Genomic DNA, 22021 nt, shown 5'->3' on the forward strand with positions numbered 1-22021 from the left:
TAATAATAATAGTAATGATTCATAGTAATCAGTGGAGAGGAAGACGAGGGGCGCGGTGCAAAGGAATGAAAGTGATAATATTTTCATGTCCTTCGTCAGGTTTAGCCCTGTAGTAGCGAGAATAACGTTCCGAATTAATATCGGGCTTAATCCGACAGTCCCTTTAATCTTGTAATTATAAAGAGATATTAATTTTGTCCTGATAGTCTGTAATATACTCATATAACAGGATCTCGGATATCTCTCTGCGTTTTCGACTGGCATACGTTTCATACACACAAAAAAAAGCGGGAATTCACGAAATCACGTGCCTTACTTAAGACAAGTCCGAACAAATAAGTAAGAAACAAATTTTCCTTTACCGTTGTGATGGATTGATGGAAAGTCCAAGTCGTCTGTATCAGTTTCACTGCTTCTCATGTATTAATATCTGCTTCTTTGTAGCGATTTCCATAAAGGCTCAGAGGAGTATAAAGGAGGAGACATCCAGTTTCTAAGAAACTGATTTCTCATATTATGAAGGGCGTGTTCATTTTAGCAATTGTAGTTTTAATATTTTGATAGATAAAAATGTGTGTCTCAAACTTCGGGTTCCTGTCAGAGAGCGACATAATTCACAAATATGACTTTCGGGATTGATGGGTTTTGGATTTTTTTTCCGTCGTCCGGTATTCTAATGAACACGACGTTTCGGTTACTGGATCTGTTTCCGTCCTCAGATGAGGGGGTAGAAGACACATGGTCTAGAGGCTCAGTTTCCAAAACGTTGCGTTCTTTAGAATACCGAACGATAGACAAAACCCTAAAGTCCAGCAAACCCTTCAGTTAGAACATCGTCAGAACATTTTACAACCAGATATGAATGTTTTATTATCCTGTTTAGGAATTAAAGTATCTGTCACAGAATGCTAATATTATGTAGGAATAAAGTTGCTTGCTATCTGAAGTGTGAAGCACAGGGAAACGGAAGTTACCAAATATATTTCTTTCTACCTAATTTATATACAAAAAGTAAGAAAACGGTTAAGTTGAAGGTGGACACAGGTGGCTTAACAACACTCATAACAAGACTAAAATATATTACGTGAAAACGTTAAGCATGTTAATATTGTACTTAAGGTCTCTTTAGTTTCACGTTGAATTTCACCCATGTACCCCTTCTCTAAGTACCCCTAGCGGTCTATATGACAATAATAATATAACATGTATACACATACGTCTAATATAATTGTATCCGCTGCCTTAATGAACTTGATAGCGAGGTGCTACCACGTTAAGGGAACAACATATATATTATAGAGGAGGTACTGAAGAGAATGTTATGAATTAAGAGAGACGGTATGAGAAAGCATGCAGAAAACAGCATACTGAGGAGCTGCATAATTACTGGCTTTCGCAAATATTTTCACGCTGGTGAAATCAAGGAGGGCCAGGTCCAGGGGATGTATCGTACGCAGAAGAAATGAGAAGTGAGAGCAAAATGTCAGTGTTAGAACCTGAAGGGAAAAGGCCATTTGAGAGACAAAATAATATATATGTGGTTAATATTAAAATGGATCTTAGAGTTATAGTATTAGGAATGAATTTATCTGACTCAGGATGGGTATCAGAGGTGAGACGTTGTGAACTTGATAACGAGTCCCGGGGTTGCATGAATTGCGGAGAATTTCTTGACAATCTGAGCCAGTATTAGTTTATCAAAATTGACTGTAATTCCTGGAGTTAGTCTGTGTGATCTATGTGTTGCTAAAGAAAGAGTATGTTGGACTATTGGTTGTTTTATACTGGTTGGGGTGAACCCCTCGCGGAGAGCTATTGTGACTATAGCAATGAAACTTTGGGTTCTAAAGAAGAGGGAAATTGTTGACTAGCCGAACTAATAGAACTTCTTGAAAAAGTCCTGCATCGTACACTGCTGCTGACGACAATAATCGGCAAAATTATGTGTTCATATGCCCTACGTAGAATATTGTTGCAACTTCTTCTCTTGTTCCTGTACTGTAGTGATTGAATTAGTTACAGGGAAGTAGTAATATACTGTGAACATAAACCATTTCAATTCTGAGGACCTCTCCTGCTAAAGGTCTGTCTAAGTCTGTCCGTACTTTCAATATGACCTTTGGCATTCAGTAATAGTCCTGAGACGTCTATGGCTTGTTATTTGCCAATATTGGATTATGTGACTCCTTTCTGTACCTTCGTTTCATACCCCATTTCCTTCCTTTTAATTCCTCAACCCTTTATTCTACTGGCGCCAGGTCCCAGTGTTGTTTTTATTTCATTTCTTTTTTGTCTTCCTCATACTCTCTCTTTCTGTTCATCTTGATTATCTTGTCGGTAATTCAAGTCATCGTCTTTTAAGTATCTCTGACCCGTTAGTTTATTTATCTATCATCATCTCTGCCTTCATCAGTATCAAGCGTCATTTTTTTAACATCATGCTCCCAGTTGCTTCCGATTTCCTGTGCCAGCCATGAGGGATATTTAAGGCTCCTCTTCGGTCTTTGAAGGATTTATTTCTTTTACGTGCTCATTCTGAGCCGGATAACGGCCCGCTCTTCAGCTTGTGTTTATGAACTGAATTATTTTTGTTGTAGTTATATTCGCAATATCTTTCTTTGGGCACATCTTCGAGATCTTTTTGTATCTATCTATTTATCTATCCCTCCTGCTCCCATTTGGAGTAGAGAGCATCCGTGCAACGCTTCGTTTCACTTCAGTTTCTGTCTTAGACACTCGGTATGACTCCTTGGACGGGAGATCAGCCCGACTCAAGACCTCTACCTACACATGACAAAATAAACGCAGACAGACATCCATGCCCTGAGTGGGATTCGAACCCACGACCCCAGAGCTCCAGCGAGCGAAGACAGATCATGCCTTGTACAGCGCGTCCTCTGTGACCGGCAAATTAGAATTAGTTAGCGAATAATTATATAGGTGCTCTTAGACCGTGCCTCGCAATAACCTGCTGTTAGGCCAGTGCGGGACTGCTTATGTGTATTATAATCCAGGTAATTTAAAAACACGCAACATTATGTAACTGTGCAGTCAGAAAAGTGTCATTAAACAAGCAAAGGATAAATCGATTCGACAGAAATGGCAGCTACACCGTCTGTTTCTTTTGCATGTCTAAACACAGCGAAAGAATTAAAAAACCTACTAAATTTCTGATAGACTTCAATATAAGAACAGTACCGTCTTATGGATTTTAACGCCTTATAGTTCGGGGAAATTCCGACGTTTCAGAGCAACATATAGCTTTCATCTCCACGGTCGAAGAATACGCTAGAAAAGAAACCACTAGAAGTAGGCGGTAATGGTGAACCTCAGATTCAACTTCAGTCTAACTGCGCATCATTTTCTGTGTTGTCATTGTCTCCATTGTCATTATTCGATTGCCAGGACCTCTTTTATGAATTGACACGAATATGTGATTGATATTAAGGGCAGGCTTTTGAGAGACGCACTGCTATAAACGATGCAAAGTCCTGTCTCAGACAATATAGTTTATTATTTAGTCAGTATCGGCCAATGAGCGGCCAGCTGGTCGTCCTTCATCTATATAATTCCTTTCCATTAATATTAACTTCTCCTGATTCACTGTCGGCCTCCCTCTTAAGGTACAATTACACTCTGTGCCTGTTCAAGCTATCTATACGTTGATTGCTGCCGTCGAAAGAAAGCAGACGGGCGGGCGGATTTCAGATGAGAGGGCAGGTGCCTGCCCAGCCGCCCGCAACGCTCGCCACTGTACTGTTTTTTTGTTATGAAATTCCAATTGGCATATAGGAACCCCGCTACCTTGCTACCTGTAGCTACTGGTCTTCCTCGGCACAATCTTCAGTTGATTAGCGAACCCAGTCTCATAACAATTTTCTGAGCTGAGAGCAACAAGGACTGATATCACTTAAGAGGAAATTACTTGTGAATTAGCTACCTCGTCTAGACTAGGAAATTTGAAGCTGTTGTGTAATTTTGTGTACTTTTGAAGAATAAATATATATCTCTATCGTGCCTTCATTTTATTCGTCTTGTGCCAATAAGGCACAAATTCAGTTTAGTGGTTGCTTGGAAGTCGTACGTATTTGAATTTGGCCCTTCAAATTTACATACAAGAGACTTATTTAACTCATAATATAAAATATTTGGCAATGTAAACATAGTTTTTGAAAGTTACGGCATTGCTTAACGTTATATTTCATTTTAGCCTTGATTTCAAGCACTCCGTCTCGCGCTACAAATTATGAAAACAAACTCCAATCTCGGCTGCTGGTCGTTCATGTTCTTCCACGATTTTCGCTGTGATTATGACTTCTTAAGACCTCCTCTGTGGTCTAGTGGTCAGAATTCCTGGCTACATATCCAGAGGTCCGGGTTCGATTCCCGGCTCTACCAGATTTTCTGAGAAGCAGTGGGTCTGGAACTGTGTCCACTCAGCCTCGTGAGGATAATTGAGGAGCTATTTCAAGAAAATAGCGGGTCCGATCTAGAAAACCGAGATTAACGGCCGTGGCGATCCGTTGCTCTAACCACGCAACACCCTCTATTCGCAAACGTTAGCACTGACTTTTCCGACAAGCGGCGGTCACCCGGTCGGTATAGTTCGCTTGCGGACTAAAACCACGGAGTTTGTTTTTGTTTTATGAATTTTTAGAAGAAGCTCAGGGAACACGCCATTTCTTGAATATTAATGGTAATGGTAATGACGACCTATGCTATGATGATGATTGTAAGCGAACTAGTGCAGATCCTTCTTCTGGGATATAACACCTTGTGGTCCGTCGAATGTCAACCGACGTGTCGAAAAACATATCGTCTCCGTCTTCAGGGTCTAAGAATAAGCCGAGCAAGATACTAGCGAGAAAACAGGTGTCAATCAGAGCTCTGTTTACTACCTACTTGGTTTATTCTCAGACCCTGAAGACAGAGACGATATTTTCAGTCGGAACGTAGGTTGAATTTCAACGGTCTACATGGCATTATATCCCAGGAGATAGTTGTCTTCAATGCATTTTATATTTTCGCAGCCTGCTATCATAATTTGTAGACTATCTATGTTATCTACGCATGCAGTTCTTGGATTCTCAAGTTTTTGAGGTTTTCCAACCAAAATTTTATACTCTGTTTTTCATAAATACATCCATCTCATCCTCTGATTATTTCATCTTAAAAGAATATTATAATTTTTTTTTTACTGTTGCAGAAGTTTATTAATGTAAAGGTACATAGTTGGCTTTACTTCTAAGTACTTTAATTCTAAAACCAACATCTCAAATTGTTAGCTACGTTGCATTAGCTACTGTACTGTGCGCTGGGTATTTCTGGAGTCAACAGAATAAAGGGGTTTCTTCCGCTGCCACTTCTATGTACGTTTTCTTCATCTCTCTTTAATTTTACATTTGCATTCTTCGACTTTCGATTATTATTCTCCTTATCTTGTGGCTGTTATGAGGTTTTAATGGACAATAGCATCCCATCAGAAGCACGAAGTGCCCGTTTAATTTCCATCTAATCCCTTCTTATCCTCTATATGAGAGAATGTATAACCACTGCTTATCTGCGGAATGACAACTGACGTTGAATTGAATTCGCGAAATTCTTTTGAGGTATAGCAGAGAATTACTTTCGCTGAATCATAACTTACGTTGGACTTTAGGGCCGCGCCATAGCTCAAGCGGTTAGTCGCTGGCTTCCCACCGCGGCGGCCCGGGTCTGGTCAAGCGGGATTTGTGGTGGACAAAGTGGCTCTGGGGCAGGTTTCCTCCGAGTACTTCGGTTTCCCCTGCCAATCTTCATTCCACCAATTGCTCCACAATCACCCTCACCTATCATCTGGGGCTGGTACAATAGGCCAGAAGTGGCCGCAGTACAAGGGACTTAGTCCCACCCCACTAGCAATAAAAAAAATTACGTTGAGCTTTAAAATTAAGCAGTAGTATATATATATATATACATACATATATTCAGGGTCTTGTCCAGTGTCGGGCTTTGTCATTATTGATGTTGAATCTAATGGTTCTGTTAGCACACAGGGAGTGTGTTTCCTTCGGATCACGCGCATTCAGTTGGTTCGTTGGACATTTTTCTGCGAAATAATATTGCTCTTTTTGGGAGTGCTTGCTTTATAAATACTGTAATTTGTTTATCGCGTATGTTACCTAAATCTCGAGTTTTCTGTTAGTATGAAATTTCATGTAATTCACCCACTCTACGCACGCAACTGTAATAAATTATATTCCAAAACTTTTACAGTTATATTTCAGATTGCTGATATGAATTTGTGGCATCTGGATTCAAAATAGACGCTTGACGTAAGTTTTCTGTAACACTGTAGAAAGTATATAATTTTCTGAAGTGTAGCGATTAAGTAAATAAAGAACTAGCGACTGGAAAGGAATCCTGGAACTGGAAAGGAATGCAATGCAGTTTTGCCAATCTACAACCAGTCCCTCTAACGCTTGAATAATATTTCAACTTCAGTACAAGTTATTCATATTTCTCTAAAGTATTTGTTCAACGTGTTTAGACTAACATTTTTACAAATATCTTCTTTAATTTTGTACCCTGATACTTTGTCTGAGACATTTAATATAAAATTTACCATATGATACTAATTATATGTCAGCGTTAATCACCCAGTGGTCCGAGAATCGCTGTCATTCCGCGGATTAATTTATGCTGTTCGTATAACTTATTTTAGTTAGCTTTATTTTACGTTTATTTTCTCACTGACCAACTGTAATCTCCACTGTCTTCTTCAAAAGATTATGTTCTCAGTTGATCAAAAAATTCCTCGCGTTTGATCACACCTAAAGATTCATTCATAATAGTCACAATATCACTTCCCATCGGGTTCATGTAGATGACAGAATATTATTAACTATACCTACTCATTAAGCAGGATCTTGCACAAAGATTGGCTTAACATGGGAAAATCTGTTTCCCGTAGCTCCAAACACAGTACTTAATTCAAAAGAAAGCTACTAGAATATGTAAGCGAAAACTATTCGTAGCAGAGCATGAAATAAGACCTTAAACTAATAAGCAGAGTACAGCGAAGTCATAGCCAGAGAAATTACGTGCTTAGCCTAAATACAAGGTACAGCTATCCCTATAACAGGCCGTAGAGTCTGCTAGGATTATGAGACGTCGAAGTTCCCACATTTTCAAGACAATCGGCTCACAGTTATCGGTAAGGTTGTCAGCCTTACGCGCCGACGTCCCTTTGCCCCCAGGAAGATTCCTGGTACGTGGCGAGTTTTCTTTTTTAAAAAACTTTAGAAAAAGTCAGGTCACCGTATTTAGAGTCGAATAAATATGAAGATTATTGTGAGGAGTAACCCACAGAACTAAATGACGTATTCAATTTTGTCGAAAAAAAAAAATTGACGTACTAACTGGAAAAATAGGAAGGGCTTATGCGGCAGTCTATGTATATATGTATGTATGTATCTATCTATGTCTATATATATATATTCATGCTATTCACACTTAGAGAATAGAACATCCATGAAATGATTCGTTTCACTGCAGTTTCTTAATCGTAGACAGTCGGTAGGATTCCTTGGACGGGGGATCAGCCCGTAGCAAGGTAGCTACCTACACAGGACAACATAAACTAAAAATAAACTATGCAGTGTTACTATGATATAAGTTTAAGAAGTGGACCTGGACTACAGAAATCGATGCTTACGAGATTACATGACGCTCATTAATTTTCAAAGTCAGCGATTTGTATTTTTCAGTATGTTGTCTTTAATTGAATAATTAACAGAAGAAGACCACCGCCATAATAAATCAGGAGGAAGCAATCGTAGCGTATTTTAAAATAATATTGTGGCGTATAGACCTATTATTTTTGACATTGTCAATCACTTTGTGGGGGGGGGGGTTTCAAACACAACGTTACGGAAACTTCCGATGTCAGGTAGTAAAGGTTCCTGCCCAGCGTGACCGGTTAGAAAGATCTGCTCTTGATCACTGTACATCTAGATCCTTCTAAAGATCCTGACGGAGTAGGAAGTTTTCTCCTTTCTTCTCGAAACTAGAGACATGTTCAGTTTCCGAAACATCGTATTTAAGAAAATTAAAATCTGTGAACGGTTGTTACACAACGTTTTCAGAAATACTTAGATTTAACTAGTACACTGTAATTTGCCTGGAAAGTCAGTCGGTTCCTAAGAAGTTGTCTGAATATTATTTCTATCCTTCCATTCCATTCGAATTTAATCACAATGGACTCAGTGTCACAGTACACGCCAACAGCGGTCTCTTTGAGTCAGATGTGTCAGGATCCCATTCAGACATCATGAAGCCACCCATGATGATAATGATGACGAAAATTGAGTGATCCTAACATCCATGATGGAATTTTCCAATCGTATCTCATTCAATTCTCCTCCCTCCTTTTCCCCCTGTCCCTCTGCACTTCCCTGAGTCCCTTCTACCATTTGATTTCGTTGCTTTGTCTTTCCAAAAGCCGACTAGCATCGCCACCATGGCGTGTGTAATAACATTAATATATTATCATTACCGGAAATATAGGGCTTTGATCACGGTCCCTCTGATGCTCACTAATCAGTAATTACCAATAATGCTACAGGACATGGAAACGTAGGAAGATTATAGTGGATATATTAGATCACGTGGGGGATTTTGTGTAGGAGCATGAAAGCAATTTATGGCCTATGTGCTTTGACTTCTTGATTCTGAATTTGATGACTTCATCTTAAAGCTGCGAATATAAAGGGGTTTGTTTGTCCTATAGATATTTTATAATAAAGGCTTTAAAATGAAATTATTTTCACATCGAATTTTCATTTACTGTTGCAGAAAATGGTATGAAGAAATTTAAATTATAGTTAGCGAATGAGATACTTAATCATAAAATTTAGCCTCTTTCTTGTTGTAAAACCTCTTTCCAAGCATCAGGACTCTGTTTGCTTGGTCTATTATCATCTATTCTTCACCGTGGTCTTCTCTGTTGCTCTGTTTCCCAGCAGTGTGTCTGGAAGCACTGGTAACTCTTGCTTTCTCTGCTTAACTTTTAAAGCAAATACACCGCGGTACTTCCCAGCGCCTTTCTTCACTATACCGAAACGGGAGAAACTTTCAGACCTCAAGGTAAAAGGTAAAGGTAAAATTGTTCCTGTTCTTAACTAATTAAGCACTGAGCAATGAAGGCGTATGGGGTCGTGGATGTATAAATCCACATTTTCTTCACCTCGGCACTACCTGGAAGTTAGTGGTCAGCTTCACGTCCATGCCGCTTTATCCACAGGGAAACAGCCCCCCCCCCCATCCGCTATCCATTCGATAGGAGGCTGGGNTTAGTGGTCAACTTCACGTCCATGCCGCTTTATCCACAGGGAAACAGCCCCCCCCCATCCGGTATCCATTCGATAGGAGGCTGGGTGGGCCCCCGGGGCCGGTATGGACAAAGTGGAGAAGAGACAATGCTTGACCCCATCTGGACTCGAACTTCGAGCTCTCTGCCGTCCATCCCGTAGCCAGTCGCTATACCGACTGCCCTATCCCGGCTCCCAAACCTGAAGGTTCGTAACCGGTAATACAAATAAAAAGCCCCGGCGTTAGAAGCTTTCCTGAGGCAGTTTGATCCAACTGAGGAGCTCGCAGTCTGTCTCCCTTAAAAAGGTAAACTGTTCCTGTAAGAGGCCGTGGAGGTCCATAAGGTTGTGAGACGTCGAGGCTCCAACATTTTCTAGACAAACCACTCACAGATGGCGGTGAGTTTGTCAGCTTTACGCGCCGGCCGTCCTTTACTCCCCACGAAGATTCCTGGTACTCATTTCTGTCAGAGGTTGAATCGATCCCAGGGCTATAGTGTGGCTAGAAGGATTAGGTCAATTGAAAATCCAATGACCTCATCGGGATTCGAGCCCGCGACCTTCTTACTTGTAGCATAGTGCTTCAACCAACTACGCCACCGNTTGATTTCTAACGAGATACACGGCGTTATATCCCAGAAGAGAGGATTCTTCATAACCACCACTGCCAGGGCCTGAAATCCTACAGACAGTTTCCTCTTCACGTTAATTGTTTAGGCTTAAGTACTTAACATGTCCCACATTTGAATATCTTCCTGAGAACCTTCCGCATTTTCTGCGTTCAGAATGCAGGATAACGTTTCACACCCTGTTAAATAATTACGAACACTATAAAAATTTTCTAACTTGAATGATAGCAATCATTTTCTAAACTCATTATTCTCCTAGTTTTATCACAAAACTAATTTTACGAATTTTTAACGTCATTCGGAAACATTTTCAAATGATTTAATACATAGGACCCGTTGTTACGAGTTTGTTGCTGATTTCGAATTATCTTATTCTAATGTTTTTAACAAATTATACTAACACGTCTCATAATTTCATCTTATCAGATTTTACCCCAATTATCTCCTCCATCTTGGAAACTAAGTTTTATTTCTATATAGGCCGACGTTTCGAAGGAACATATCGTATCCATAGTGAGGATCGAAGAAAGAAGCCAGCAGCAAAATATGGAGGCTGAAAGTTCCTTCGAAACGTCGGTTGAATTTCAACGGGATTCACCGCGTTGTATCCCAGAATATAGGACTCTAGGGATATGGAAAGCTTTTTTTTTTTCATTGATGTTTTCACAGCAGTAGCTGTGTAGAATTCTGTCTACCGAAATATAACGCAGTGTAGTCTGTTTAAAGTAAATCGACTTCTCGGAGGAATTAGTAAAATAAGTAAACTAAGCTAGAAACAGCATAAAGTAAAACAGACCATTATTTGCGGCCTGCTTTATACTGGTTTCTTGCTGGGCTTACTCTTCGGCCCTGAAAACGGAGGCGACATGTTCCTCCGAAACGTCGATTTACTTTCAACGGACTGCACGGCGTTATATCCCACAAGACACAACTCTTGCCCTTGTTTTTTTACCATCCGTAGAGTATGCATTAAGTTGTGAATGTGTATACTCTCTCGACATTGTGAGATGGAGTTTGTTATCTCTAGGGTTACAGAATCTGCATTTTGTGCTGAGGAGCTACCAGCTGATAGTTTCAGTAGAGGGGCCTTTCATTATCGTTAGTAACTCTCTTGAATTCACTCAGTTCTCGTAGATTAATACAAAAATAAGGTGTCCCTGTAACAGGCCATGAAAGCCTGTAGGCTTATGAGACGTCGAGGCTCTTACATTTTCTAGACACTCGGTTCACAGATGGCGGTCAGGTTGTCAGCCTTACGCGCTGGTGCCCTTTAACTCTAGGAAGTGCAGCTTGAAGGGTTAGGTAAAGTCAGAAATCCGAAAAACTCATCGGGAATCGAAACCGCGACATTCCGGCTTGTAGCATTGTGCCTCAACCAACTACGCTGCCGCATGCTCCCCTCCCCTCCCCTTCCCCGTAGATTATTACAAGGATAATATACAAGTAGGTAAAGGTAAAAGTCCCTGTGCTTAACTAATTAAGCACTATGCCATGAAGGCGTATGGGGAACGGATGTGTAGATCTATACATATTTTTTTAAACTCGGCATTAGTTGGAGGTGAGTGGTCAGTTGCACACCCTGGCCGCTTTACCCCCGTGAAAGAGCCCCCCCCCCCATACCCATTGGATAGGAGATTGTGTAGACGTCAGAGCGGGTCTGGACCGCGTGGAGAACAGAAAATTCTTGACACTGCAGTGACTCGATCGAACTCCGACCCCTTGGTCGTCCAGTTCGTAGTCACTATACCAACTACGTTATCCCGACTCCCAAATCTAATTACCTCATCGGGAATCAAACCCGCGACCTTCCGGCTTGTTCCATAGTACCTCAATCAACTACGCTACCGCGTGCCCCTCTTAAATGCCGACAGCACGTGTTCCCTAGCGGTCACCCATCCAAGTATTAATCACTCCTAGTGTTGCTTAACTTCTGTGATCGGACAAGAACCAGCGTTTTTAACATGGTATGGCAAATTCCGTACCAGTCTTCGTCAGGTTATCATAAAAAACGATACATAATCTCATCCGAAGATAAGTAATTCCAACACTTGGTATACAATCGTAAGAACTGATCAGAAGTTAAAACGGTTCGCAAATATTTAAAGTATTCATGTCTCTGGTCTCTACTGTAATTACGAAATTTGGTACGTACAGGTAAAGAGAGATAATTTATGTGTCTGCACGTCTGTTGTCTTTTCTCCGATATTAGATTTCTTTAAAATATATTCTTAAATATCAATAGCGCTTGAAAAAAAGTGATTCTGCTCCATTGAAAACTCTCAGCGACCCGATCCATCGCACATTTTCTCAATGGGTAGTAACGCAAGAGCAGTAGCAGTGAGTAAGACAGGTAGCACTTGGCTAAGCGTTGATACCCATAATCGGGGGATAATAGAGACCCCAGCAACCGCCCGCAGCTTCAGCACGTTGGTCTCTCCTTCTCGCTCACGCACGTATGTTTCTCTACGTGCTGGCGCAGGGCAGCACTGACCTATGGCAGACGTTTGGAAAGTACACCTGATGATACTCAGATCACAAAGAAACGGAGTTACCAGTCATCAAGTGAGAATAAATTTGAGAAGAAAGTATTTAGAAATTCGACAATTGAAATATCTTGTGTATTCTGTATTTCAGCATCCTGTTGTAATTCTTTAACCAAACGTCTATGTATTCACAGTCCGTCGTTAATGTAACAATTGTTTATTCACTATTTAACACTTAACACAGCATGTTTCGGCCATAGATGGCCATCTTCAGGTGTCCACATTTTAAGTTGACTGCAACGCGCGACTTTAACGCACTTCAGAACAGTGTTAACAGTTGGACGCATTATAACACCTGATGATGGCCATCTTCAGGTGTCCACATTTTAAGTGGACTGCAACGCACGACTTTAACGCACTTCAGAACAGTGTTAACAGTTGGACGCATTATAACACCTGAAGATGACCATCTATGGCAGAAACATGTTGTGTTAAGTGTTCAACGGTGAATAATCAATTGTTGCATTATTGAAGGACTGTGAATACACAGACGTTTAGTTATCTTTTGTATTAATTGGAAAAGTATACAGGTATCTATGTGTAATCCATAAAGATTCCCAACTCACTGTCCATGTGATCGTTATAACGCATAAATATGCAAAAAGACAGTTTTAATATAATTAATAAATACGTAAGGTAAAGGTAAAATTACCTTTACGTTTAATTATTTAAGCACAAATACTTGAAGACGTATGGGGGAATTCATTTATAGCTCCGCACATCCTTAAGCTAAGCACTAGATGAAGGTGAGTGGTCACATTCATGCCCCAGACACTTTATTACCGGGGAAGGAGCCCCCAGTATCCATTCGATAGGAAGCAGGACGGGCCCCAGAGCCGGTCTGGACGTTATAGAACTAAAAGTAAAGAACATTTCAGTACTTCTGAGAGAAATAAAAAAATATATGTAAGCTAATAACATTCTTATAAAGTTAATTAAATATTGAGATCTATATGATTCTATGTACCTAGCTACATTAGATTTTAGTGAATGTGTATCATTTTATCACCATTAGTGATCGCGCACTTTGCTTGGCCCGATTAGGGAAATTAAAACTTTTCCGTATCTTGTCCAGTGTCCACGGAGTCTTCGGAACTCCGGTTTCAAGCATTGTTTGCAAATGTTGTAGCATTTTCATTTGGTAGTTTCTTCTTCTTCTTCTACTCTTCTTCTTATTATTATTATTATTATTATTCTTACTCAATATTGATTTATGTACACCTATAGAGGAATATAAGAAATGTATACACACTTTCCTCCACTATTCTCTTTGACCTGATCCGATAAGTTGGCTGTGACATACATGTGACTAGCACCATCTTTTGAGAGAATATCATATTACACCGTACATCACATTTCGATTAAACTTTGTGGTTATGTCCGTAGATGATGTCTATTAAATTTTGTTTACTCTTTTTTTTCTTTTTGATCCTCAGTACATATTTCTTCTCATCTCGTCATGGTTGGCATGATTGCATTATTTGAATGGCTGCTGTCTAAATTGACAATGTTGCCTTGTATTTCTTTATTTTGTTTGCCTCTTCGATGGTGTTTACCTTATAATTGGCTTGTTGTCTTCTGAGTAAGCACGCGAATAAATAAATAAAAATATACAAATTGAATTGAATTGAACGAATTATATTTGTTCACTTCTTCCATATTGATGTAATTTTCTTTCTTCAGGGTTTGCCTGTAACTGGACGTTAGTTGTTGCCAAAGACTACAAAAATTAATTGAACTGAACTGAATTATTTTTTCGTCTCTGCTCGCTTTGTAATTGGTCTTAGCACTGTTAAGTTAGTAAGTAAATAAATAAGAATGTAATTTTATTATAAGTATATATGAAGGCCTATCTCTAATCACCAGTTATTCGTTAATATCTTCATTTTCTTTATCATTCCCAATCTTGCGATCTGTCTAAGGAAATGCATTTCTGTCATCGTCACTTTTCTTGCTTCTTATTTTGTTATCATCCAACATTTTGATCCAGACAGAGCCACACGTTTTGCTGTTGCTCAATACAATTTTAGTGGGGTTTACTTTCCCCACATCCTTCGCAGGTTACGTTTTATATTTACACAGAGTTTTGTAAAATGCACTTGTTTCTACGTCTGTCCCATAACCCATACTACAGCACAAACAATTTTAATTCATTTACTACTTTGCTTTCTTTGAATTGTAGACTTGGGTACTCTTTGCAAAAAGTGTATAAATTTAAATGAGAAGTTGTGTCCGCCCATTCCAACGTCCGTCCGTTCTTCCGCAGGTCTCATCGCCGAAATTCCTGGATGGAATTCAGTGGAATTTGATGTAGGGTTGGGCGGTCGTTTCTTCACTGAAGGTTTTGGGGCGGATTTAATTTTGTTTTATTTCCATATAAACGTGGCCTCTTCTGTCAGTGTACTCCTATCTAGAGCAGGATCGTACCTGTAGGCTAGAAATGAGCATTAAGATCAGTGAGGCAGGCAACGTTGCAAGGAAGGTAAAAGTAAAATTGTCGCTGTGTTTAATTAATTTATCATTACACCATGACGACGTATGGAGTTGAGATATGCATTCTCTTATTCTTAACCGCGGCACTAGATAAGGTTAGTTTTCAACTCCACGACTCGACCACAAGAAAAATATTTTTAAAATATTTGTAGGTCCTCTTTGATTTAAAATTGTCATTGGTGTGACTACAACGATTGTTATCTTCTGGAATGTGACACCGTATAATTTGGTAGAAATTTACTGAACTCTCCGAAGAAGGTATTGCCTCCTTGCTGGTTGTTGTTCGCCTTATTCCTCGGTCATGAATACGGAAGAGGCAGTTAGTTCCTCCCAAACATTGGCTAGTTTATGCCAGACAATACGGTGTCACACCACAGACAGTAATAGTCTTTACGTCTATGTCGGGCCAACTGGATATCAGTCAACGGTGTCACGTTAAACCATTTGATTTTGGGATCTGCTTCGCGTGTAATTCAGATATAAGACTTTAGACAATCTGGTTACTTGTATCACACAAACACAACGAAGTTCTGTTGTTTCTTAGTTCCATTTCTCCTCCTATGCCACTCCTTCGTTCACCCTGTTTAATTGTTCTTCCTTTTATTACCATGTTCGTCATTACAAGGGCAATGCTAGTGGTCATCTTGTGTCAGCTTCAACTCAACGCCACGAAATGGAATTAGGGTTCTTGGTCTCAGTAGCCACGGAGACTAAGACATACGAAACACCTTGATGATTGTTTTCTCAAGTATACTGTACCAACATCATTAGCAATACAGTGGAATTGCCTTGTTACCTAGATGTTTGTTTGTCTGTGAACCTCCACACATCAAATCCTTAGCCAGAAGATCGGTTTATGTGATGTTTCGATGTCTCCATGGGGAAAGAACGAGAATAGGACATTACAGAGTGTGACCGTATTGAGTTGGATAGGAGCGTCTTAGTGGAATAAAAATTGCAGGGTAGGATAGTATACGATAGGACTAAATAGGGTTGAACGGGATAGGAGAGAATAGATTATACCAGTTTAGTGTATTCTAAGACAATATATTTCAAGACAGTGCAGAATAGAACTAGGCAGAATTAGGGTAGAATTAGACAGATATTCTTTGTTCCTTTTTTTTTGTTACTTTACTACGCTGTTTTATAGCGTGATGATAAAATGATTAATGAATATGAAGCAGCAGGTTAAATTAAAATTGACAAGGAAAGCCGAAGTACCCGAAAAATCTACCAGTGTCATTTTGTTCAGCAAAAATTACCTGACATGGGATCGAATTAGGCCCACAGTGGTTGAAAGCCAGCCAGAAGCCGCCTGAGCTGTAATACGACCGTGATATATTACACTACACCGGAGAACAGGTTGCAGTACGGTAGAATAGGTTACAATACGGGAGAATATGTTACAGTACGTGAGAACAGGTTACAGTAAGGAGAATATGTTACAGTACGGAAGAACAGGTTGAAGGACGGCAGAATAGGTTACAGTACGGAAGAACAGGTTGAAGGACGGCAGAATAGGTTACAGTACGGAAGAACAGGGTGAAGGACGGCAGAATAGGTTACAATACCGGAGGACAGGTTACGTCGGAGCTGAGTAGAGAAAAACAGAATCAGGAAAGTTACAGTTTTACAGGAGGGGATGGACCCCTGACAGGATCTGTCCTGTTTTCCTAACTCGAATCAAATCCTGGCCATTCAGCTCATAGGCTTAACAATGTTAGGTAACAATGATTCTGATCGATTGACTTGAGGACCTCAGTGAGCGACATCATTTGCAAATGATTTATCAAGTGTAGATTAAGAAAGACGGAAAATGGTTAGATACTGTAGTGCATTCCAGGCAGGGATTCTCCGAATTGTGGTAACATCGTAATCTTCATTTCGATGTTGTCAGTCTTAGATGCCTCTTTAATATATCCCAGATGGCAGTTATAAATAAGATTTTTCGCGAATTTTCCCATTCCCCCCGCCCCCGCCCCTTCTAATTCGATATTAATATTTTAAAATTCAAAACGTATCCGTAGGCCTATCTCATTTAAGACAGGCAATTCAGCGACAATCCAACAGTTTATTCGTTCCACGTTAGCACGATGATTTCCCGAAAACTTCTTGTACTTTCATTAATCGTCACCTGTGGTTGTTATGTGTATAACCCTGCTTCGTTTTCAGCAGGTATTCTGTTTGAACTTCTTAACATCACTGAATTCATCATTCATACTAATCTTCTCATTAGACGTCACAAGCCGAAATAATATATGAAGCGTAACAGCTCGGTCACTAAAATATGCGACCGGATAGGATTTTCGAGGGTGTAGGGATATTTCCATTCGCGACGTCGTCCGAAGAGACTTTGGAGCCTCCTGTTTAATGTGTATGGCAGAGATCCGATCTTAGGGGCTAAGGCAGCAGCAGCGTTCGGCACCTATTTCAAAAGAAGCGTTTGATGTTTGATTGCGAGGTGCTTAGGGTCGTGGATACTGTCACCTTCATATGAATTACAAGTTTACGTAAGCATGTGTGTTTCTTCCGTGAACTCTTCAGGATCCAAACGTAATTTGTGTTATTCTTACAATTGTAAGTATTGAAGGCTACTACAAGTCGAGTGGATAACTTTAATACTTTCTCGCGTAGTTCTGACTGCTCACCGTGGTATGAAATATTTCATAAGCACATAATAGTTCTTACAATAATTTTATGACTCCAAAATTTTTTTGTTTTTTATAATTTTGTTTCATCNAGGTTGAAATACAGGATTAAAATGGATCTCTAGGAAACAGAGGCATCACATGTGGACTGGAATCAATTGATTCTTCATAAGGTCGAGTGAGGATTTCTTGTCAAAATTACAATAAACATCTCAGTTCCATAAAAGCAGACAGTTCAGCACCCATAATCTTTTTACGAAAAGTCCTGCTCCATGAAGTTTTGTTCAAGCTCAGTGCAACTGGAATATCAAGTGCAGAGTTTATTGTATGTAATTCGTTGTTGCGCTCAGTAGAGAGTACCTGCTGGTCAGGACCTTGCAAAGGAAGATTGGCATCGGGAAATGCTTTTATTAGTAGGCTAGTCGCAGCTTTAATGGATTCTCTTCGGCTTCAGGAGCAATAAATATGGACCTTACCAGTTCCCTAATGTAAATACATTTTTTAATGTTTCTCTTTTTTTATAAAATTAAAAATAAAAGAGGAGCTGAATGCGAGCCGAGAAAAAATTAAACAAAGAGTAGGCAGTGAATTCATCATAATACGAAATAAAAGATAGAATAATTCCTTTTTAATAAAAGAAAAATAAAGAAGCCGTCATGAAACAAATGAAAAATTCGTGCTTCGGATATTTGTCGCTGTATTATCTTTTGTTGCAGTTTTGTAATGTTGCTGAATAAATTAAAATATGCAGAGGTCGCGGACAAATAACTGAGGGCTTCTGGTTCCGTTGCAAGGAAAATCCCCACGTTCATCTTGTTCCATAAATGCTTGATTGTGCAGATACTCGGTTTCTGAAGTAGTGTGGAACTTTACCGCCCGAACTCACATAGCCGGAGTAGCGGCAGCTAAAGACGACCAAATTCTTTTTGTCACTTATTTCAGATCTGAACAAATTTTATGATAAACATATTCATGTTTAAAAAATGATTATGGTGAAAGCGGATCGTCTCTCAAGGGAACATAGGCCTAAACGGTACTAAATAATTATTTCTGCCAGGAACATGACTTCACCATAACGTGTATAGAATTAATGTACAGTGACGATCACCACTAATTAACATTCACATATGCAGTATTCTCTTCTGTGTTTGAATGGAGGCAGGAGTTCGAACACCAGAATCAATGGGGAAGGATCCACAGTATTTACACTAAGGTAAAATTGTCCCTGCCGGTCACGGTAGCCGAGCGGTCTAAGGCATGCACTGTCTTCGCTCGCTTGGAAACCGGGATCGTGGGTTCGAATCCCACTCAGGGCATGGATGTTTAGTTTGTGTGTGTGTGCGTTTTTCTGTGTTTGTATACAGGTAGAGGCCTTACGACGAGCTGATCACCCGCCCAAGGAGTCCTACCGAAAGTGTAAGATCTAGAAAAACCGAAATGAACGGAGAAGTTCATGGAGGTAGGCCTAGGCCCACTGGGGCTGTAGTGCCAAGAAAAAAAAATTGTCCCTGTGCTCAACTAATTAAGCACCACGCCATGAAGGCGTATGTTGGAGTGGATGTATAGATCCACATTTTCTTGACCTCGGCACTAGTTGGAGGTGAGTGGTCAGCTTGACGCCCCTGCTGCTTTACCCCCGGGAAAGAGCCCCCCAGTACCCATTGGATACGAGGTTGGGTGGGCCCCAGAGCCGATCTAAACGCTGTGGAAAAGAGAAAATTCCTACCCCTACCGGGACAAGAACTCTGATCTCTCGGTCGTCCAGCCTCTAGCCAGTCACTATACCGACTGAGCTACTAATATACAGAACAAAAATCCGATTCCGGTCTTGGACTGCTCTTACTCGAGTCCTGGTCGGGGCATGAGTGTCTGTCGACATGGACCGATCTCCTATATAAGGATTCCTGCCACCTACCCGAAAAGTTGTAATTCTCTACGATTATAGGAATGCAAAGTTCGAAACAGGCTACAGTGCTCATAAAATGGGGAAAGAAAGAAAAGTAATATATTAATTAAGGAAAGAGAGGTATTGTAAATACGTAATAACTAAAGAGAATATAATAATATTGTCTTTAGCGTCCTGTTGCACTGATTTTCATCCATGATATGTATACAGTGGCCGTCTTGTAGTCCACTCAGTTTCACCTGTTACTTCACGACATGTTTCGGCAACATAGTGCCATCATCAGGTGCCCTAATTACGCTAATCTATTTCATTATTAAATACTTTTTAAATAATTTTATAAAGTCAAGCAATGAAATAGATTAGCGTAATTAGGGCACCTGATGATGACACTGTGATGCCGAAACATGTCGTGAAGTAACAGGTGAAATTGAGTGCACTACCAGACGGCCACTGTATACATATCATGGATGAGAATATATCCAATTGTTAAAAAAATAAAGTTTCTTTTTTTGTAGTTCTCCTTTTGTGAAACGGGGGAGCTGACCTGTCCGGCCTTCGAATTAGTTATGAGGAAGTGGGCCCCAGCACGGAAAGGTAAGGAAGAACACGTATATGCATGCAGTAAGCACTGTTCAGTCCTACATCAACTCGCAGTGAAAAGGGCCATAAGACCATTTGTGTAATGTTACGGCAGGCCCGTTGGAATTCTCTCTTGCACCATATAGAAAATTAATTAATTCCAAGAAAACCAGTCGTTCATACACCAGCATTAATTCAGTTGTACATCGTATAGGTCACTGGTGTCTTACGTCACCATTTTAAGACCCGGTGGTTCTATCTGTTCCACCTACTTAATATACTAACACTTTGCATTCTGCCCACACAATATATTTATGTGTTTCGTATTGAGGTATGTAGACCCATTGCTGGGCAAAGCCACGAGATAGTCAAATATGAAACAACCCAGAGAAAGAGGAAAGTCCGTCGTTGGAAACCGCTGTCGAGCAACGGCTAGTGAAGACGTAACTGTGCACACTTGTGTGTGTGTGTGTGCGTGTGTATGTGTGTAACAGTGAACTGTAAATTATAGTCATGCACTGTATCAAAGAGTGTAATGAATCCGATCATCAATCAGAAATCTGTCAATAGTCACACGCATGCGCGTGACAGTATGGTTCTCACAGCAAAGAGCAATTGTTTCCATACACAACATTAATCGGTTGATCCTTGTAGCAGATATGTAATGTGTTTCCTATGAGGTACGAATTTAATTTTTATATAGTCTTTAAAAGAAATTCAGTCTTTAGAGAGCTAAACTGAGGCTTAAACTTCGCCGACAATATATAGAGCAAACCTGTCAAAGATCACAGAATACCCACTCCACTTCCAGCAATTTCCCTCATTTGCAGCCCGAAACCCTGCTTTCAGTCGACAGTCTATAATGTAACGTTGGTCTAGCTTGCAAACCCATCCGACGTCAGACAATCGCGATAGGGGGTCCATATATAAATCAAAACTGCTACTGATTAAATGGAAAAGGATGTGTAGAGAGGGGTGGGTGAGAGTAAGAACCCCACTTTGTTCAATTATGATTGCGTCAAACCTGAATTTATGGCACGGGATTTACACTGCAAGCCACCAGACCCCCTGCTCTGCTCAGACTGGTTCATTGTATTGTGTAAGAAGACGTGCCTTATATTACGCGATCATACGTAGGGTAGACAGATAGATAGGTAGACGTGTGGTTCGCATGGCGGTCGCTGGTCCGTCCCACGTGAATTAATTGCCCACACAACTCACAGAGTCCTCTGCCTCCTGGTGCCACAAAAATAACCAACTCCTGGAGAAGGTGATACTCCATCACCAGATCTAGAAATTCGCCTCCTTTCACGGAACCCAGTGTTCATTGCCGTGTTCACAATAGCTGGTCACGGAACCTCAGTCTGAAGTGTGTGCCTTCATACTCTATTTAATGCCCACTTTAATAATATCATCTCATCTACGTTAATATATCCCTGTAACAGTCCATGGAGGCCCATAGGTTTGTGAGACATCGAGACTGTCATATTTTCTAGACAGTCAGCTCATAGATGGCGGTAACGTTATCAACTTTAAGCTCCGGTAGTCCTTTACTTCTCAGGAAGATTCCTGGTAGTCGTTTCTGTTAGAGACAGTCGACCACAAGGCCGTAATGCGGCTGGAAGGACTAGGTCAATTGAAAAAAATCAATGACGTCATCGGGAATTGAACCCGCGACCTTCCGGCTTGTAGCATAGTGCCTCAAAAACTACGCTCCCTAGTGCCCCAATCTATGTTATGGTCTCTGAAATAGTTTCTTCGCTTAAGGTTTTTCGACTGAACTTGTATATGCATTCATAATCCCGCAGAGATGGAATGGGAGGATGTTCGAGAAAAATACATGAGGAGAAGCTTTATAATTTGTACACTTCGC

The 22021-nt window shown here is 40.3% G+C and overlaps 1 long non-coding RNA gene across 1 annotated transcript in view; it reads left to right on the plus strand.

Annotated features, from left to right (window-relative positions):
- LOC117282651 overlaps window positions 1–22021 on the plus strand; it is a 320533-nt gene that overhangs the window by 21852 nt on the left and 276660 nt on the right. Inside the window, exon 2 of the long non-coding RNA XR_004513475.1 lies at window positions 20085–20163. This is a non-coding gene — a long non-coding RNA (uncharacterized LOC117282651). The remainder of the gene's footprint in view (window positions 1–20084; window positions 20164–22021) is intronic.

The sequence above is a fragment of the Cryptotermes secundus genome, unplaced genomic scaffold (assembly GCF_002891405.2).
Source record: "Cryptotermes secundus unplaced genomic scaffold, Csec_1.0 scaffold13, whole genome shotgun sequence".
Lineage (NCBI taxonomy): Eukaryota > Metazoa > Arthropoda > Insecta > Blattodea > Kalotermitidae > Cryptotermes > Cryptotermes secundus.